The sequence below is a fragment of the Mus caroli genome, chromosome 1, assembly GCF_900094665.2.
Source record: "Mus caroli chromosome 1, CAROLI_EIJ_v1.1, whole genome shotgun sequence".
Classification (NCBI taxonomy): domain Eukaryota; kingdom Metazoa; phylum Chordata; class Mammalia; order Rodentia; family Muridae; genus Mus; species Mus caroli.
In genome coordinates this window covers 12460569-12466207 of record NC_034570.1, presented here as the reverse complement: position 1 = coordinate 12466207, position 5639 = coordinate 12460569, and the positions used below count along the sequence as shown (strand labels likewise).

Below are 5639 nucleotides of genomic sequence, written 5' to 3'. Positions count from 1 at the left end.
TAATCACAAATAATATTAAACACCTTGGTGTCGATCTAACTAAGGAAGTGAAAGATCTGTATGATAAGAACTTCAAGTCTCTGAAGAAAGAAATCTAAGATCTCAGAAGATGGAAAGATCTCCCATGCTCATTGATTGGCAGTAATAATAGTCAAAATGGCTATCTTGCCGAAAGCAATCTACAGATTCAATGCAGTCCCCATCAAAATTCCAACTCAATTCTTCACAGAGTTAGAAAGAGCAATTTGCAAATTCAATTGGAATAACAGAAATCTTAGGATTGCAAAAACTATTCTCCACAATAAAAGAACCTCTGGTGGAATCACCATGCCTGACCTCAAGTTGTACTACAGAGCAATTGTGATAAAAACTGCATGGTACTGGTACAGTGATAGAGAGGTAGATCAATGGAACAGAATTGAAGTCTCAGAGATGAACCCACACAACTATGGTCACTTGATCTTTGACAAGGGAAGTAAAACCATCCAGTGGAAAAAAGACAGCATTTTCAACAAATGGTGCTGGTAAAACTGGCGGTTATCATGTAGAAGAATGTGAAATGATCCATTCTCATCTCCTTGTACAAAGCTTAAGTCTAAGTGGATCAAGGAACTCCACATAAAACCAGAGACACTGAAACTTATAGAGGAAAAAGTGGGGAAAATCCTGGAAGATATGGGCACAGGGGAAAAATTTCTAAACAGAACTTCAATGGCTTGTGCTTTAAGGTTGAGAATTGACAAATGAGACCTCATAAAACTGCAAAGGTTCTATAAAGCAAAAGACACTTGTCCATAAGAAAAAAAGGCCACCAACAGATTGAGAGAGGATCTTTACCAATTCTAAATCAGATGGGGGCTAATAGCCCATATATACAAAGAGCTCAAGAAGCTGGACTCCAGAAAATCAAATAACCTTATCAAAAATGGCGTACAGAACTAAACAAAGAATTCTCAACTGAGGAATACCGAATGGCTGAGAAGCACCTGAAAACATGTTCAACATCCATATTAATCAGGGAAATGCAAATCAAAACAACCGAGATTTCACCTCACACCAATCAGAATGGCTAGGATCAAAAATTCAGGCGACAGCAGATGCCAGTGAGAATGTGGAGAAAGAGGAACATTCCTCCATTTTTGGTGGGATTGCAAACTGGTACAACTACTCTGGAAATCAGTCTGGTGATTCCTCAGAAAATTGGACATAGTACTACCAGTAGACCCAGGAATACCTCTCCTGGGTATATACCCAGAAAATGCTTCAACTTGTAATAAGGGCACCTGCTCCACTATGTTCATAGCATCCTTATTTATAATAGCAAGAAGCTAGAAAGAGCCCAGATATCCATCAACCGAGGAATGGATACAGAAAATGTGATGATCCATTTATACCATGGAGTACTACCCAGCAATTAAAAACAATGAATTCATTAAATTCTTAGGCAAATGGATGCATCTGGAGGATATCATCCTGAGTGAGGTAAGCCAATCACAAAAGAACACACATGATATGCACTCACTAATAATTGGATATTAACCCAGAATCTTAGACTACCCAAGATATAATTTGCAAAACACATGAAACCCAAGAAAAAGGAAGACCAAAGTGTGGATACCTCGTTCCTTCCTAGAATGGGGAACAAAATATCCATGGAAGGAGTTACAAACACCAGTTTCAGAGCTGAGTTGAAATAAAGGACCTTCCAGAGACTGTCCCACCCAGGGATCCATCTCATATACAACCACCAAACCCAGACACTATTGCATATGCCAGCAAGATTTTTCTGACAGGACCTTAATATAGCTATATCTTTTATTTTTTAAGGTAATACTTTATTTAAGAAAACTATTTTCTGTGAAAAGTAACATTTTAAGAAACAAAATTAGTGAAGAAATTATTATCAGTCTTATGAATGTAAATAAGACAAAGTCCAAATCTTAGAGTACATTTGAGATATAATGTGTACGTTTAGACAAAATTAAAAGACGTTGAAAATGGGCGGTATAATAACTCAGCTTCTCTAGGAAATAGTACAGGGTAGTTGGAAGTAAGTGGAAATTTTGTGGAGAAAGTATGCCACTAATATCTCCAAATTGGATGAAAGGCACATTGGACAGGGATCAATTGCAGAAAATAAGATCGACTTCGGTGTTAGTCAAAGCAGAACAGGATCCAATGTAGGAAACTGTGTGCTTACAAAATTGCTGGAAGGCCAGGCAGGACAGAATAAAACCTGAACAGCTCTCAAAGACACACAGTCTCTTCTTGAAATAGAGAAGCTGGTTCTGCAGGAGCCTGCTGAGCTGTGGAACCTCATTCTAAATCCATAGTAGATAAGCCTAGCGCCACATAGCATCAATAAGCAAGAGGGTTGACTCCCACACTAAAAACCATCTGTGTGACGAAATTACTAAGCAACATACTGCAAAACCCCTCTGATTGGTTGGCTCTCCACCCTGCCTGGAGCTCTAGATAAAGGAAGGGGGGGGTGTTCTGAAAACGATGGTATAAATTGTTGTTGTTGGTGGTGGTGTTATTGATGCTGCTGTTTCAACTTTTCATGTGATATAGCTATATCTTGTGATGCTATGCCAGTGGCTGGCAAATACAGAAGTAGACACTTATAGTCATCTATTGGATGGAACACAGGGCTCCTAAAGAAGGAGCTCGAGAAAATACCCAAGGAGCTAAAGGGGTCTGCAATCCTATAGGTGGAACAACAATATGAACTAGCCAGTACCCCCCAGAGCTGTGTCTCTAGTTGCATAGGTAGCAGAGGATGGCCTAGTTGGCCATCAATGGGAGGAGAGGCCCTTGGTCTTGTGAAGATCATATACCCCAGTACAGGGGGATGCCAGGGCCAGGAAATGGGAGTGGGTGGATTGGGGAACAGGGCAGGGGCAGGGTATAGGTGACTTTCGGGTTAGCATTTGAATTGTAAATGAAAAAATATCTAATAAAAAAACAGCAAAAAGAAAAAAAAAAGAGAGAAGACTGGGAGAGACACTACTTGTGATTATGAGTCCACCCTACCTGAACTGCTCAAATCTGGTTATGGCAAATTTGAAGGCATTGGTTTTTTTTTTTTTTTTCATGGTTGAATATGTTAGTACTGTATGTGTGTGTGGGCACATGCAGACTAGAGAAGGACAATATTGCATCCTCTATTGCATCTCTCCTATGCGTTGAGACAGGCTCTCTCACTAAACCTGGAACTTGCTCTTTTGGTCTACTCAGTCAACAAAATAAGACTCTGCCTGTCTATGTCTGACCAGTAAGTGCTGTATGGGATATGTGGGAATCTCTGGTTTTTAAAAAAAGTATCTGCTGGAGATCTAAACTCAAGCCATTACACTTGAGCAGCCAGTGCTCTAGACCTAACTGGAGTGGCAGGGAATGAAGACAAGACATACATACATACATACATAGAGGCATGGACAAAAAGCTGGGGTCATACAGATTCTGCTTTCCAGTGGGAAGACAGCAGCTTCCTGGAAGCTAAACATGTCTACTATAGCAGAGTTGACCTGAAGGGTGAGATTACGGCATACAGAGAAGTAAGGAGGCATGGTTTATGGAGTGCAGCTGGATCCTGATAGATGCAGTCTCTGCATGGGGGTGGGTAGTGTTCAGGACATAAATATGAGAGGGGACTTGGGGCAACAATGGTGGACATTTTTCGAATACACTATCAGTATATACCCATGGATCAGAGGAAGGCTTTGACATTTCTCTGAGCCTCATCCTTTGGGGAGGGGGTTACCCTCCCGTGGGTCTGAGCCTGGAGTCATTCAGCTGCACACAGTTATTTGGTCTTCCTCCGCTCCCTACACAAAAGTAATTTCATGTACCGACTTAGTTATGTTGATCAGTTGAAAGTACAGATTCAAGCTTTAGAAAAAAAATCTCCTTTAAAATATTAAAAACAAAACAAAACAAAACCCTAGTCTGATTGGGGTTTAAAGTATGTTAGGAGAGAAAGTTACAGCAGAGATAAAGTTTTCAGTTAACTTCAACAATCGGAATATAAGAAAATACACTTTCTGACCACTTCAGAGTCACTTCCAAGTATATAGAGACATCAATTTATTTCAAAACCACTTAGTGTCCACCCACTTGCTGTTGAATGCTGGGACTACAGAGATGAATGAGACAGAGCCAGCCGCACAACAATGCAGTGTTTGGCAGAAGAAGACAGGCGAGAAAACAAACAATATAATAGACTTGCAATGTCACAGAAGAGGGCATCAAGAGAAGAGTGTGGTCTGCTGGAAGGAATTAACTTCCCCGGGAGGCATTTTCTGAATGCTTTTAAATTTTTTTTCATAATCTGTTCATTGAGTGAAGAGAGGATAGATTGAAGGCAGAGGGAATGAACTTGTGGAAAGAACAGTCGTTTCCCTGATGTGAAGGGTATATAGTCGTTTGTATCACTGAAAACCTGAATGAGGCCTAAGTAGCTAGAAACCATTAATCAAGGAGTGGTCCCCATTTAAGAAGGAATCCACACATTTGAGAAAACCAGTGGAAGTGAAAAGTGAGAAAGGCACATGGGAAACATGAGAGACAAACGAAGAGCTTGTCTACACTGTATCACCAGAAACTACCACCCCAGGCTCTAGCTAGAGAGCTTTACAGGTATCGCGCCTATACATACAGTATCACGTTTTTGTCTCTTTAAAAACTGTAAATCAGTGTATAAGGTAATGGATCCACAAATACTGCCTCATTTGTAGAGTTGGTTTTAAAATATGACTGAAATCACAGGGCTCTCAGACATATCCCAGGCAGACCAGCCATACCAAGGAACCCCCAGGAAGAATAATGCCAGTCAGAACACACTAATAGTTCTATTCCTAGACTTCTTTTTCATATGATTTTTGGTGCCACTTATTTAAAATCCATTGGTCTTAACTAGGCTGACATTATCTGGCCATACCTAACCCATATCTAAACAAGGACAAAAGAACAGGTAATTTGAGTTTTCTAGCACTCTTCAAAAACCAAGGATCTAGGACACTTTTAAGACGATCCTCATTTTTTGACTCTAAAGATTTCTTTTTTTTTTTTTTTTGTACGGGCACTCAACTTTAATATATCTATTATTCATTTTTTCCTGATGAATGATGTGGGCCGTGGAGCAGGTGATGGGGGCTCGCTCGCGCTGCTTGCTACCCTCCTCCCCCTTCTTCCTCCTCCAGTCTAGAAAGGTGCAGGATCCGCCGAATCCTACGTCGCACCGCAGTGGAACGGACGCGGGATGGTCGCGCGTCCCCAGCTAGGCAGAGGCGGGCAGTCAGCGAGCCGGGAAAGGTAGGAGCAGAGCGCCGGGGACAGGCTGCTAGAGAGCCCAGGGGCAGCGGGTGCGGGAGAGGCTGAGCCGCCGGTGCTGGAGCACCTTCGCAGCTGCGGGCCGGGCGCCCTCAGCGTGCTCCTGCAGCAGCTCCCGGGCCCGGCCCCGGCGCGGCCCGAGACCCCAGGCCCCAGCCCCGCAGCGCCCCGGGATGCGGGGGTCCCAGAAGCCGCCAGGGGGCGGGAATGGCGTGGCGAACAATGGCCGCTCGACCGCGAAGGGAGGCGGAGAGGGGTGGAGAGAGAGAGAGAGAGAGAGAGAGAGAGAGAGAGAGAGAGAGAGA

At 42.7% G+C, this 5639-nt stretch overlaps 1 protein-coding gene across 1 annotated transcript in view; it reads left to right on the top strand.

Annotated features, from left to right (window-relative positions):
- Positions 1–5229: 5229 nt before the first annotated feature.
- Stau2 (staufen double-stranded RNA binding protein 2) overlaps positions 5230–5639 on the top strand; it is a 292336-nt gene continuing 291926 nt past the window's right edge. Inside the window, exon 1 of the mRNA XM_029474163.1 lies at positions 5230–5316. The gene's annotated coding sequence lies outside the window, so the exon portion shown is untranslated. The remainder of the gene's footprint in view (positions 5317–5639) is intronic.